General features: G+C 38.4%; 1 protein-coding gene across 1 annotated transcript in view; it reads right to left on the reverse strand.

The window, feature by feature from the left end:
* Nucleotides 1-2,511: 2,511 nt before the first annotated feature.
* The window catches only part of CARF (calcium responsive transcription factor), an 83,132-nt gene continuing 70,987 nt past the window's right edge, over nucleotides 2,512-14,656 (reverse strand). The window contains exon 20 of the mRNA XM_060302033.2: nucleotides 2,512-6,744. The gene's annotated coding sequence lies outside the window, so the exon portion shown is untranslated. The remainder of the gene's footprint in view (nucleotides 6,745-14,656) is intronic.

Consider the following 14,656-nt stretch of genomic DNA (forward strand, 5'->3'; position numbering starts at 1 on the left):
GGGCCTGGGTTCAATCCCTGGTCAGGGAACTAAGATACCACAAGCTGTGTGGCACGGCCAAAAAAAACCCCAAAAAACAAAACAAACAAAAAAAACTGTAAATTAACTCAAGACAGGGCTGCCTATTGGTGGCTATCACCAGAATTAAGACCAAAAATCAAGGAACGCATAATAATTGTTTGTTGAGCACCTATTATGCACACAGTACTATGTGCTTTACATCTTTTATCTCTAATTCTCAAACTAACATTGCAAGGCAAATAGAATTCTCCTCATTTTACAGATTAGATAACTGTGGTTCAGAAAGTTTAAGGAACTGGCACAAGGTCACACAGGTATCTAGCAAAAAGGAGAGGCAAAATTCATACCAATTAGCAATATCTGATTTTAACACCCATGTACTTTCTACTTGGATACCCATCTCTCTAACAACCTTTTGGTACTCGGGACTGCAGATCTGAAGCATAAGATAAAGAAAGGGGGAAAGAAAATAATAAGGGGAATTCTTACTGAGGTAAAGGTACATTTAATGGGGAGAGTTGCAGGGAGATACTGCCAAATAATTACTACGATTAAAGCAGGCTTCTAGTAGAGAGTGGTACCTGAGCAAGGCCATGAAGGAATGTTAGAATTTGGGTGTCCAGAAAGAAGAGGAGGAGAATTCTGAAAAAAGAATGTCTTAGGTAAAGGCTTGACTCCTGGGGGCTTCCCTGGTGGTACAGTGGTTGAGAATCCGCCTGCCAATGCAGGGGACACAGGTTCGAGCCCTGGTCGGGGAAGATCCCACATGACGCAGAGCAACTAAGCCCATGTGCCACAACTACTGAGCCTGTGCTCTAGAGCCCACGAGCCACAACTACTGAAGCCTCTGCGCCTAAAGCCTGTGCTTCACAAGAGAAGCCACCACCAGGAGAAACCCGTGCACCACAATGAAGAGTAGCCCCCACTCTCCACAACTAGGGAAAACCCACGTACAGCAATGAAGACCCAACGCAGCCAAAAATAAATAAATTAATTAATTTTAAAAAAAGTGATATAAAACAACCATTTTATTGAACTCACAGATTCTACGGACCAGGAATTTGGGCAGAGGAAAGAAGGGATGGCTTGTCTCTGCTCCACAGTGTCTGGGGTCCCAGCTGGAAAACTCAGAGGCTAGGAGTGACTTAATGGCTGAAGGCTGAAATAATCTAGAGACATCTTCATTTATATGTCTGGTGGTTGATGCTGACTGTTGTTTGGGACTTCAGTGGACTGTCAAAGTAACACCAGCCAAAACATAACACCACACAGTCAAACCGCGTAGGTTCATTTAGGCTTCCTCATGGTGATTTCTTAAAGAAGAAACAAAAAGCACTAGCCATGAGGGAAAAATATGATAACTTTAACTACATTAAGATTAAGAAAGCTTGTTCCTCAAAAGCACCATAGAGAGTGAAAAGATGCTGTGGAATGGGAAAATGTATTTGCAATACATATTTTATTTGGAATATACATCACATTATTCAGAATAGATAAAGAGTCCTAACAAATAAATAATACAAACTATCTAAAACTTTTTATTTTTTTAAATTATTTTTTTGATAGTTTAGTAAAAGAAGAATACACTGTGACCAATAAGGATTATTTAGGAATACAAGAATGGCTTAAAATCACAAAATCAATTAATCTATTAGTAGGTTAAGGAGAAAAAAACACAAAGATTCTCTGATGTTGAAAAGTTTTCAATTAAAATATACATGCATTCCTGATTTTTTAAGGTTAAGCTGTCGAAAAAATTTCCATAGAACTAGAAAGTAATCCCTTTCCATCATAAAGAACAGCTATCACAAAAACACAGCCTACCTTCACTGAAAGAGGAAAGGCATTCTCGTTAATATAATGAAGAAGACAAGAATGCAAGCAAATGGGGCTTCCCTGGTGGCGCAGTGGTTAACAGTCTGCCTGCCAATGCAGGGCACACGGGTTCGAGCCCTGGTCTGGGAGGATCCCACATGCCGCGGAGCAACTGTGCCCGTGAGCCACAACTGCTGAGCCTGCGCGTCTGGAGCCGGTGCGTCTGGAGCCGGTGCGTCTGGAGCCTGTGCGTCTGGAGCCTGTGTGTCTAGAGCCTGTGCTCCGCAACAAGAGAGGCCGCGACAGTGAGAGGCCCGCGCGCCGTGATGAGGACTGGCCCCCACTCACCGCAACTGGAGAAGGCCCTCGCACAGAAATGAAGACCCAGCACAGCCAAAAATGAATAAATAAATAAATGGAAAAAAAAAAGAATGCAAGCAACTGCTGCTACTTTAGACTGTTATGGAGGTTCTAGCCAGGTATGATTTTCTTTTTTATTAAATTTATGTCTTTTATTTTTGGCTGCACTGGGTCTTCATTGCTGTGTGCGGGCTTTCTCTAGTTGCGGCGAGCAGGGGCTGTTCTTCATTGCGGTGCGCAGGCTTCTCATTGCGGTGGCTTCTGTTGCTGCGGAGCATGGGCTCTAGGTGCATGGGCTTCAGTACCTGCGGCACACGGGCTTCAGTAGTTGTAGCTTGCAGGTTCTAGAGCGCAGGCTCAGTAGTTGTGGCGCATGGGCTTAGTTGCTCCGCAGCATGTGGGAGCTTCCTGGACCAGGGCTCGAACCCGTGTCCCCTGCACTGGCAGGCAGATTCTTTTTGTTTTTGCGGTACGCGGGCCTCTCACCGCTGTGGCCCCTCCCGTTGCGGAGCACAGGCTCTCCGGACGCGCAGGCCCAGCGGCCATGGCCCACGGCCCCAGCCGCTCCACGACACGCGGGATCCTCCCGGACCGGGGCACAAACCCATGTCCCCTGCATCGGCAGGCGGACTCTCAACCACTGCGCCACCAGGGAAGCCTCAGGCAGATTCTTAACCACTGCACCACCAGGGAAGTCCCAGGTATGATTTTCTATCTGGAAAATCCAGGAAAATCATCCAAAAATGTGTCATCTGCTTTGGCTCAGGTAAGTTGGATTTGTGTCCCTGGGAAGAGAGAATGCTTCGGCTTGGCTGAAACTGTTCAGTTTTGAAATATATTCAGGAGTCCCTGCCTCTGGGGAGAGAAGAAGCTCGCAGCTCTGGCGGCTGTCAGCCACTGGCCTAAAACTTTTTAAATGGGCAAAATATTTGAATTGGTCATTCACAGGAAGGGAAATACAAATGGCTGACAAATATTGAAAAGATACTCAAACCCATTTGCAATTAACGAAATGCAAATTAAATCCACAATTTTAAAAAAACCATATACTTATCACTTCACAAAAATAATAAAGTCTAACTATCAAAAGTACTGTTGAAGATATGAAACAACTGGTATTATCACACACTCCTAGTGAGAGTATACTTTGGTACAATCAGTTTGGAAATGAGTTTGGCACTATCTGGTAAAAATAAAAATATGAATATTCAATGACCCAACAGCTACTTTGTATATAGGCTTGAGAAACTGTGCACGTGTACCAGAAGGTATGTACGACCTGTACCATTTGAATACGAATTTATGTATTTCACCAATTTACAAACTAAAGGAGAAAAATCATATAATCATCTCAGTATATGCAATATGTGACAAAATTCAACATCCATTCATAATGTAAACTCTTGGCATACTAGAGAAGATCTGAAATCTAAAGAGCTCCAAATGTGTATGAACTACAGAATGTAATTTTCCTTTCCAATTAAATATCCTCTAAACTATTTGGTATATAAAAGTCTAAGATAATACTTCAGGGACAAGGTTCCTTAAAGACTGTCCTTCTATTTACTACATCTTTATAACATCTTTTTTTTAAAAAAATATATTTATTTGGCTGCGCCAAATATCGTTGCAGCATGCATGTGGGATCTAGTCCCTGACCAGGGGTAGAACCCAGGCCCCCTGCATTGGGAGCATGGAGTCTTAACCACTGAACCAGCAGGGGAGTCCCTATAACATCTTTTTAATGAAAAATTTTGTTGCCAGGGATTTCAAAGATCAAGGTGGGTTGAAAATAAAATTAAAATGTTAATACTACCCTGGAAAAAAATTAGTCCCCACATTAATATATTAATGCATATCCTGCAGTCCCTTATCTGAAGGATCACCATTTAATTTATATATGGTAATTTATATACAGTAATTCTCTAGATTGGCAGGAAGCTTACTCTTTCTTATGGTGAATTTTGATAGTTCATGAATTGTTTAATTTGGGGTTAAATCTGGCTATAACACATACTGGAGTAAAACAATCTTAGGTTTAGAGCTTCCGTTCTTGGCTTCTTCGTTGTAAGGTAGTTAATCTCTCTGAGTTTATTTCTCTTCCATAAAATTGGGATAGTAATACCCAGGCCAGGGCTTCCCTGGTGGTGCAGTGGTTAAGGGCTTTGAGCCACCTGATACAGGCCAACCTCCTGACCTCTGGGAAAGAGAGGAGGGCTGGAGAATGACTTCAATCACAGGCCAATGATGTAATCAATCGCTTCTATGTAATGAAACCCCAATAAATGCTCTGGACACAAAGCTCAGTGGCGCTTCTTGGTTGAATACATTGATGTGATGGGAGGGTGAAGTGCCCTGATTCCGTGGGGAGAAGGCATGGAACTTCTGTATTCAAGACCCTCCCAAATCTTACCTTATATGTCTTTTATTTGGCTATTCCTGATTTGTATCCTTTCTGATAAAACGAATTGTAAGCACAGTGCTTTCTTGAGTTCTGAGTCATTCTAGGAAATTATCAAACCTAAAGGGGTCATGGGATCATCCCAGATTTGTAGGCAGCTGGAAGTGCAGGTGACCTAAGGATCCCACTTTTGACTGGTGTCTTGTTGGGGACCATGCCCTTTAATTTGTGTGGTCTGTGCTAACTCTGGATGTGAATTTTAGTATACCAGCTGTTGTCAGAATAAACACCAGTAATGTAAAATGTATTAAGAGATGCATGAAAGAATGGTTATCGAATTATTAAAGGTATTTATCTCCAAACTAATTCCAGGTGATTTTTATTGTTTTAAAACATCTTTCATGTCTTAATCAAATTTTTTATAATGATTATATGTTATATATATAATGGGGAGGAGCTTTTTATGCTGTGAGGGGAAAAGTAAGCTCTGGAAGACATACTATTAGGTGAAGAAACTAAGATGCTGAACAGTAGGTATTATAAGATCCATTTATACTTATATATGTATATATATATATATCCATGTATATTATGTATATTTAAAGAATATGGAGATATGTACATATTAATAGAATGAGAATAGGAATAATGTACTATAAAATGCTGTTGACAGTGGTTATCTATAAGGAAAGGTGTCAGGAGGGAGTCATTTGCTATGCATATTTCTATATTGTTTGAATCTTTTACAACTAGAATATTTATGTTACTCAACCAGTAAAAAAAAAAAGACAAAACAATTCCACAAAAATGTTTTTAAAAAGGCCAACAAAAATTGATTTTTTTAAAAAAGTAGATTGCATTTCTAAGAATTTGTCCATTTCTTCCAGGTTGTCCATTTTATTGGCATAGAGTTGCTTGTAGTAATCTCTCATGATCTTTTGTATTTCTGCACTGTCAGTTGTTACTCCTTTTTCATTTGTAATTCTCTTGATTTGAGTCTTCTCCCTTTTTTTCTTGATGAGTCTGGCTAATGGTTTATCAATTTTGTTTATCTTCTCAAAGAATCAGCTTTTAGTTTTATTGATCTTTGCTATCATTTCCTTCATTTCTTTTTATTTCTGATCTGATCTTTATGATTTGTTTCCTTCTGCTAACTTTGGGGTTTTTTTGTTCTTCTTTCTCTAATTGCTTTAGGTGCAAGGTTAGGTTGTTTATTCGAGGTGTTTCCTGTTTCTTAAGGTAGGATTGTATTGCTATAAACTTCCCTCTTAGAACTCCTTTTGCTGCATCCCATAGGTTTTGGGTCGTCGTGTCTCCATTGTCATTTGTTTCTAGGTATTTTTTTGATTTCCTCTTTGATTTCTTCAGTGATCACTTCGTTATTAAGTAGTGTATTCCTTAGCCTCCATGTTGTATTTTTTACAGATCTTTTCCTGTAATTGGTATCTAGTCTCATAGCGTTGTGGTCGGAAAAGATACTTAATACGATTTCAATTTTCTTAAATTTACGAAGGCTTGATTTGTGACCCAAGATATGATCTATCCTGGAGAATGTTCCATGAGCACTTGAGAAAAATGTGTATTCTGTTTTTTTTGGATGGAATGTCCTATAAATATCAATTAAGTCCATCTTGTTTAATGTATCATTCAAAGCTTGTGTTTCCTTATTTATTTTCATTTTGGATGATCTGTCCATTGGTGAAAGTGGGGTGTTAAAGTCCCCTACCATGAATGTGTTACTGTCGATTTCCCCTTTTATGGCTGTTAGTATTTGCCTTATGTATTGAGGTGCTCCTATGTTGGGTGCATAAATATTTACAATTGTTATATCTTCTTCTTGGATCAATCCCTTGTTCATTATGTAGTGTCCTTCTTTGTCTCTTGTAATAGTCTTTATTTTAAAGTCTATTTTGTCTGATATGAGAATTGCTACTCCAGCTTTCTTTTGATTTCCATTTGCATGGAATATCTTTTTCCATCCCCTCACTTTCATTCTGTATGTGTTCCTAGGTCTGAAGTGGGTTTCTTGTAGACAGCATATATATGGGTCTTGTTTTTGTATCCATTCAGCCAGTCTGTCTCTTTTGGTGGGAGCATTAAATACAGTAGAGAAAAGACAGCCTCTTCAATAAGTGGTGCTGGGAAAACTGGACAGGTACATGTAAAAGTATGAGATTAGAACACTCCCTAACACCATACACAAAAATAAGCTCAAAATGGATTAAAGATCTAAATGTAAGGCCAGAAACTGTCAAACTCTTAGAGGAAAACATAGGCAGAACACTCTATGACATAAATCACAGCAAGATCCTTTTTGACCCACCTCCTACAGAAATGGAAATAAAAACAAAAATAAACAAATGAGACCTAATGAAACTTCAAAACTTTTGCACAGCAAAGGAAACCATAAACAAGACCAAAAGACAACCCTCAGAATGGGAGAAAATAATTGCAAATGAAGCAACTGACAAAGGATTCATCTCCAAAATATACAAGCAGCTCATGCAGCTCAATAACCAAAGAACAAACAACCCAAACCAAAAATGGGCAGAAGACCTAAATAGACATTTCTCCAAAGAAGATATACAGATTGCCAACAAACACATGAAAGAATGCTCAACATCATTAATCATTAGAGAAATGCAAATCAAAACTAAAATGAGATATCATCTCACACTGGTCAGAATGGCCATCATCAAAAAATCTAGAAACAATAAATGCTGGAGAGGGTGTGGAGAAAAGGGAACACTCTTGCACTGCTGGTGGGAATGTAAATTGATACAGCCACTATGGAGAACAGTATGGAGGTTCCTTAAAAAACTACAAATAGAACTACCATACAACCCAGCAATCCCACTACCGGGCATATACCCTGAGAAAACCATAATTCAAAAAGAGTCATGTACCAAAACATTCATTGCAGCTCTATTTACAATAGCCAGGACATGGAAGCAACCTAAGTGTCCATCATCGGATGAATGGATAAAGAAGATGTGGCACATATATACAATGGAATATTACTCAGCCATAAAAAGAAATGAAATTGAGTTATTTGTAGTGAGGTGGATGGACCTAGAGTCTGTCATACAGAGTAAAGTAAGTCAGAAAGAGAAAAACAAATACCATATGCTAACACATATATATGGAATCTAAGGGAAAAAAAAAAAAAGGTCATGAAGAACCTAGGGGTAAGATGGGAATAAAGACACAGACCTACTAGAGCATGGACTTGAGGATATGGGGAGGGGGAAGGGTAAGCTGTGACAAAGTGAGAGAGTGGCATAGACATATATACATTACCAAATGTAAAACAGATAGCTAGTGGGAAGCAGCTGCATGGCACAGGGAGATCAGCTCGGTGCTTTGTGACCACCTAGACGGGTGGGATAGGGAGGGTGGGAGGGAGGGAGACGCAAGAGGGAAGAGGTATGGGAACATATGTATATGTGTAACTGATTCACTTTGTTATAAAGCAGAAACTAACACACCATTTTAAAGCAATTATACTCCAATAAAGATGTTTAAAAAAAAAGTAGACTGCAATATAAAAATGGTCTAGTGAAAAAAATTGATATTTCACACAAGAAAAAGAAATATTTGAAAAACACGTCACTAATAAAAAATGTTAATCTTAACAAAAGTGAAATATCATTTCAAATTAGAAAAGCCTTAAATTATCATATTTAATTCTCATGAAGACATTATCAGATGTACCATCAAAAATTACTTTGAAACAGCGTAAAACAACATAAAATGTACAGGAAGAAACTTGATAATCTTATCACTAGTGTGAAAATGCTTATGTTCTTTAAATAATATTTCCAAATCTAGGAAACTAAACCAGAAAACATAGTAGTCAGAGATACAAAAAATGATTTTTATATAGAAAACATAGTAGTCAGATACAAAAATGATTTTTATACAAAAAATATTTGGCATTAAAAATACTGGAAATATCTAAATGTCCAAAAAATGTGAGGAATTAAATATATAGATATGAAAAACCTATATTATGCAATATTATGCATCCATTAAAATGACAATTTTGAAGAACCTTTAGGCAATAAAAAAATACAATGTAGTGTTCAGTTTTAATAAAGCAGTATTTATAACTGCTTATGATCTAAATTATGTTTAAAGAAGATACATTCCTCAATTTTAAAAATAATTATTTTTTCTTTTTCAAGGTTCCTCAATGAAAGCTATTTTAATATTTTTTATTGTTTTAAAATTATATTTACTCAGTAACATTTTAAGGCAATGTTTCAGACAACTGGTTGTCCATTTAATCTTTGGTTTCCTGATAGAACACTTACTCAACACAATAAAAATATTTTAATTTACTTGATAAAGCACTGAACCTTTAAAGTACACCTGGGGTTAAAGCTCTAAAGCTGACACTAACTGTATGATTCTGGGAAAATTATTTATTCCTTCTGAGCCAAATTCACTCATCTGTTTAAAGGAAAAAAAAAGACTAGGTCAGACTTTCAGGGTCTTCTCTAGGTCTAAAAATATTATGATCCACTATTATTTATTGATACCACTGATAAAGTATAAATCTCTTTTTTGTACTCTAGTTTGATGACTTATTCAAATGTGATAGATTTGTTCAGGAAGATTAATAAATTTGAGGAGGGCTGGATTAGGATTTTAGGGTTAGAATGAACTTTATTAACCATCTGCTATCGTACAATCATACAAACTGAGACCAGGGATGGCAGCTGACTAACCCATGATAATAAAATAGAAAAACTGAAAACCAAGCACCGAAAGTAAAAATCTCCCAGAGCTAATTATTAAGATCAATGGTTTCCCATTTAGACACTCTTTGAATAAAATACAGCAAATGCCAAGAATTAGTAATATTTAAAAATTAACACATTTTTTATTAATGCGGTTGAACAAATAGTCATATATACACTCGAATCACATTATTCATTTGTTTAGTGACAATGTTAGATTCTCAGATACCTCAGCAATTAATCTACAACACCTCAGGGGTTTCAGCCAATAGGAAGGGAACTACTGATAAAGACAACTAGCAAATATAAATAGGAAAGAAGCTAAATCTCAGTTCACAGTAAAATTCAAAGTGATATTTTATTTATTTTTTTGTTTGTTTTTTTGTTGTTGTTTTTGTTTTGTTTTGTTTTTATGCGGTATGAAGGTCTCTCACGGGTCTCACGAACCCGTGTCCCCTGCATCGGCAGGCGGACTCTCAACCACCGCGCCACCAGGGAAGCCCCAAAGTGATATTTTAAATTGTATCTTCAAATGTTTACTGATACTTGACAGAATTACCCTCTTTTGAGTCTCAATTTCTCGTTTATAAAGTGTGAACATTCACTGTTGCCAACAGGACTGATATAAAGACAGATAATTATGTAAAAACACAATGCATAGCATATAATAGCTATTCAATGTCAGTTCCTTTCCCCTTGCCCTTTGCATTCTGAAAATTATCATGATCAAATAGGACCAGAACCTGTAAAAGTTATATGTCAGGAAATTTAATGATACAGAAAGAGAAAAGAAATAAAATACTGCCTAGCTATGAAATCTGCATCATACCCATTTAATGAACAAATTGTTCCATTTAATAGCTTTTTATTACTGGTCTGCATCCAGTCCCTTTTTTTTTTTTTTTTTTTTCCCCCGGTACACGGGCCTCTCACTGCTGTGGCCTCTCCCGCCGTGGAGCACAGGCTCCGGACACGCAGGCTCAACGGCCATGGCTCACGGGCCCAGCCGCTCCACGGCATGTGGGGATCCTCCCGGACCGGGGCACGAACCCGCGTCCCCTGCATCGGCAGGCGGACTCTCAACCACTGCGCCACCAGGGAAGCCCCATCCAGTCCCTTTTGATACCCATATTCATACCCATGTCATGAGAAATATCATCAACTCTGGGGCCTATGTGTATAGCTTCCATAAGCCATGGGCTCCATAGAGCCAAGATATTTCAGAGAACCACTGAATTCTAGCCCTCATTCTCACTCTCCCAGGTTGCAGATGAAGAAGTAAATTGATTCACCCAAGATTACTCAATTAAGTAAGGATCAGAACTAGTTCTCTGCTCCTATTATTTCACATATCACCCAAACTACTTATTCTACCAGCATCCATTGCTGAGTTTTCTACTGTAGTTTACTTCCTGTGAAAATACTTTTAGCCAAAGGGTATAGACAAAAATAGAAGAATTAATTGGCTATAAAATTGCAGGGCAGGTTTAGGTGAAATTAGAAATAATCAATATACAGCTACAGGTTGTAACTAAATGAAATTCATGACCATTTTAAACCATCTTTTCCTCCTTTATATTCTTAAAGTAGAAATGGGTAAAGCTCTAGCTCCTGTGCTTACTACTACAGAGTTAAAATCAATGGAACTGTAAACTCTAGTGTAATTAAAAATTAAAATGACTTCAGTGTTTCCATGGAAATAAAAAGATCTGATGAATAAAAAATTACTATTACACAACTGATATAGAAGTCTGTTACTCTGAAAGTCACACATTGTTTCTTAGCTACTACAAGCTACATGTTTTTGTTTTCTTTTATTCTTGCCTATATCCTTTGGTTAAATTCTTCTTGAAGGTCTAAATACACCCATATTTTGTATTAATATAATTCTGATATCAAAACATTTCAATGTATTTTCAAATGTTAATCGAACCTGACAAAAGAGGAAAGATCGTCTTAAGACAGTTAATATATTTACATAATTCTAATCACCTTCTTAAAGCCAGAATGTGTACTGTCACTTAACCATATTTTAGGTGAAAGCAAAATAAGCAAAAAAGTTTAATAATGTATTAAATATAAAACTGAATAAAGTATAAAAAGATAACAAAAAGTTGATAGTTTAAGGTAGTTAGTTCCAAAAAAAAAAGAATAGAAAGCAGAAGACTAGAAAAAGACTTTTCTGAAATATTTTTATAATCAAGCCTAGAAATTCTGAATCTCCTCATGTGGGGGAGTGTTACATGTGAATATGGTATATTAAAGGGCATTTAGGCTGTAGTTACCTTATATTGCAGTGTCTCTTGGAGACCCTTGTTTATTATACACTGAATATGTATTTGTTGACTAAGGGACTGAAGAGATTGCTTCAATTAGCAACTAATCTGAGGTATTTCCTACCCCTATGTTCCTTCACAGGTTCCAAAGTGGACTCAATTGACCACTGTGAAGCATTGTTGGTGTTCCTTTTAATTTCTTAGCCATTTTTGCTGCTCTACCAAACCTAAGTATTGGAGGCACCAGGGCTAGATCCTGGTCACTCTGTTCTTTATCTACATTTCTTCTCTGTTTTCTGTTTTTAAATACCATCCATATGTTGATAAATCACAAAAATGTTTATCTAGATTTGTATTTCTAAGTGCCTACTAAACACTTCCACTCAAACTAACCAGTCCAAACACAGCTCCTGCTTTTCTCTTCTGACTCTATTCAACCCGTCTTCCTCAACTCAGTAAAATTCACTATCATCCATACAGTTGCTCAAGGCTAAAACCCTGGAGACATTCTTCGCTCTTCCCCTTCTTCCACTCACCATCCCCACACCCCCTCCCCAACAGCCCCTCAATCAGCAAGTCTTGATTCTCTCTCTAAAATACATCGTGAATCCGTCCATTTCTCTTTGCTTGCTGTATCGCTATAATTCTAGTTCCAAGTCACCTAAGCTCTCAGTTGTGCAATTGCAATAACTTCCTAATTGCTCTCCCCATGTCCATTCATGTCCTTCTATAATATATTCTCCTACAACATATAAGGCAAGGTTTATCACTTCTCCACTAAAATTTTCTAGGGCTTCCCTGGTGGCGCAGTGGTTGAGAGTCTGCCTGCCGATGCAGGGGACACGGGTCGTGCCCCGGTCTGGAAGGATCCCACGTGCTGCGAAGCGGCTGGGCCCGTGAGCCATGGCCGCTGAGCCTGCGCGTCCGGAGCCTGTGCTCCACAGCAGGAGAGGCCACGACAGTGAGAGGCCCGCGTACCGCAAAAAAAAAAAAAAAAAAATTTCTAATGGGTTTTTGCTGTACTCAGAATGAAATTGACCCTATGATTACCATGGACTTCAAGGCCTTCTGTACATGACTGACCTCATCTCATACCATTTTTCCTATTGCTCTCTAAGCTTATGTCACACTGACTTTTTTCAGCCCTTTAACACATTTTTGGTTTTTTTTACCTCAAGGCCTTTGCATTTACTGTTGCTTTTACCTGTGAAGGTCTTCCCCCTGCTTTTGAATTTTGGCTTCTTTTCATCTGTTGAATGCTATCTCCCTGAAAATACCGCCAAATAACCTGTCGATAAAGTAAAACTAAATTTCCTGCTTACTGTAGTAAGGAAAAATACTACCTTGACGATCTTAACAGTGTCTCTGAGGGGGAAGAACAAAGGAGAGATGTTTGTGAGTTTTGGGGGGTCTAGTTTAAGTTGAGTTTTTCAATGCAAGGATTTGACAGGTATTGGGTAAAGTCTGCAGGGCTGACACGGAAACCCCAAGCCAAAGTTACCGATCAAAGAGTCCTTCTCACAGAAATGGGCCTGCTTTAGTACCTTTGCCATACTCAGCCACTGGCTGGGAGCAGCCTGTGAGAAGCATAGCCTCTGAACAAGCACCATGGTAGATCCAGAGCATAGCAGCTGGGGCCACTGGTCGATTACTCCACTTGAAGCAAAAGCTCTGAGTGGGTCATTTTCATAGCTGTCAAGGCTCACCTCTTGTGCTGAACAGACATCTCTACCCACAGCTTCAGGGTACAGGTCTTCTGTGGTTCTTGTGGGCCTGTCCTCCTGAGGGGAAACTCAGATGGGACCTCTGACACTGCTGTTGATCTCTGGGGTCATAAGTGGTACACATGCTCTCCGTCACCATCATCTATCACCTCATCAGGTCTTGGTGGCTTACAGGTGGTGTGACTCAAATCTTAACTCCTGAAAGGTCTTAGCAATCATATTGTTCTCATGCTGACATTGCTGCATGAGTCTATTCACTGTTACAGTGGGACACAGGAGTACCAAAAGGTGCCCAAATGGATCATCTGGGTTCCACGTGTAGTCCCCCTGCCCTACCTCCTCCAACTGATCAGGGTCCATCACCTCTGCCAGAACGCTGATGCCTCTTCTTACTTGCTGGGGCCTGGATACAAGGACTCCAAAATGTACTGCCATCAGCATACCTTATAGTTCAATAAAAACTGTGTTCCTCCTGGCAAGAGTATGCTCCCTTTGGGGACCAGGACCTCCAACCCTGCAGGGCTCAGAATTAAAGGGGTGGGAAGCACAAAACCTCCCAGTGTGTCATTGGGAATGATGGTAAATGGAGCCAGTCCTGCTTCTGCCCCTTGGTTATTAATTAATGTCCCATGTATTCTTCCTGTTGGGAACACAGCACCATAAAGAAGTCTCTGATTTAATGCACCAAGGATGGCACTCAAACTTTCAGAACGTTGCCTCTGAGTTAATGCTGTAGTTCTGCTTTTAGAAGCCCATTTCAGCATTCTATGAACTCACCATCTTACATACAGCAATTTCTTCAAGAAACAAACCATATAAATTACTTTGCATACATATTCATACCTCTTTGAAATTATACTAAATACAGTCCTAATTGCTGCATTAACCTAGGTGACCAAATTTGTTTTCCCCCAGACAAAACTAGAAGACAGAAAAGCAGGAACTGTTTAGCTATTTTTCTAATGGGCATGCCTGCCATTTTATCTTTATACATTTTAAGGAGGCTATGTATATAACAAAATTCAAAGTCATTTTCACATCCTTCAAATCTATATCTATTTTTAAATGTACAGTAACAACAGTTAGATAAAACTATTTAGTGACCAGTGTTTTGTCTCTCATTTTTTTCTTTAGATTTTGTCTAATTATTCAAAGATTATGTATCAATTAACTCAGTTTAATATTTGTCTAACCTATTTAAGTTACCTAAGGATCTAGATATTACAATTTTAGTTAAATATAAAGTTCTTAAGAATTTTGATATTATAGAAATATCATAAGATAATAAATCTTTTTAAGATACCCATCATTATA

The sequence above is a fragment of the Globicephala melas genome, chromosome 7 (assembly GCF_963455315.2).
Source record: "Globicephala melas chromosome 7, mGloMel1.2, whole genome shotgun sequence".
Taxonomy (NCBI): Eukaryota; Metazoa; Chordata; class Mammalia; order Artiodactyla; family Delphinidae; genus Globicephala; species Globicephala melas.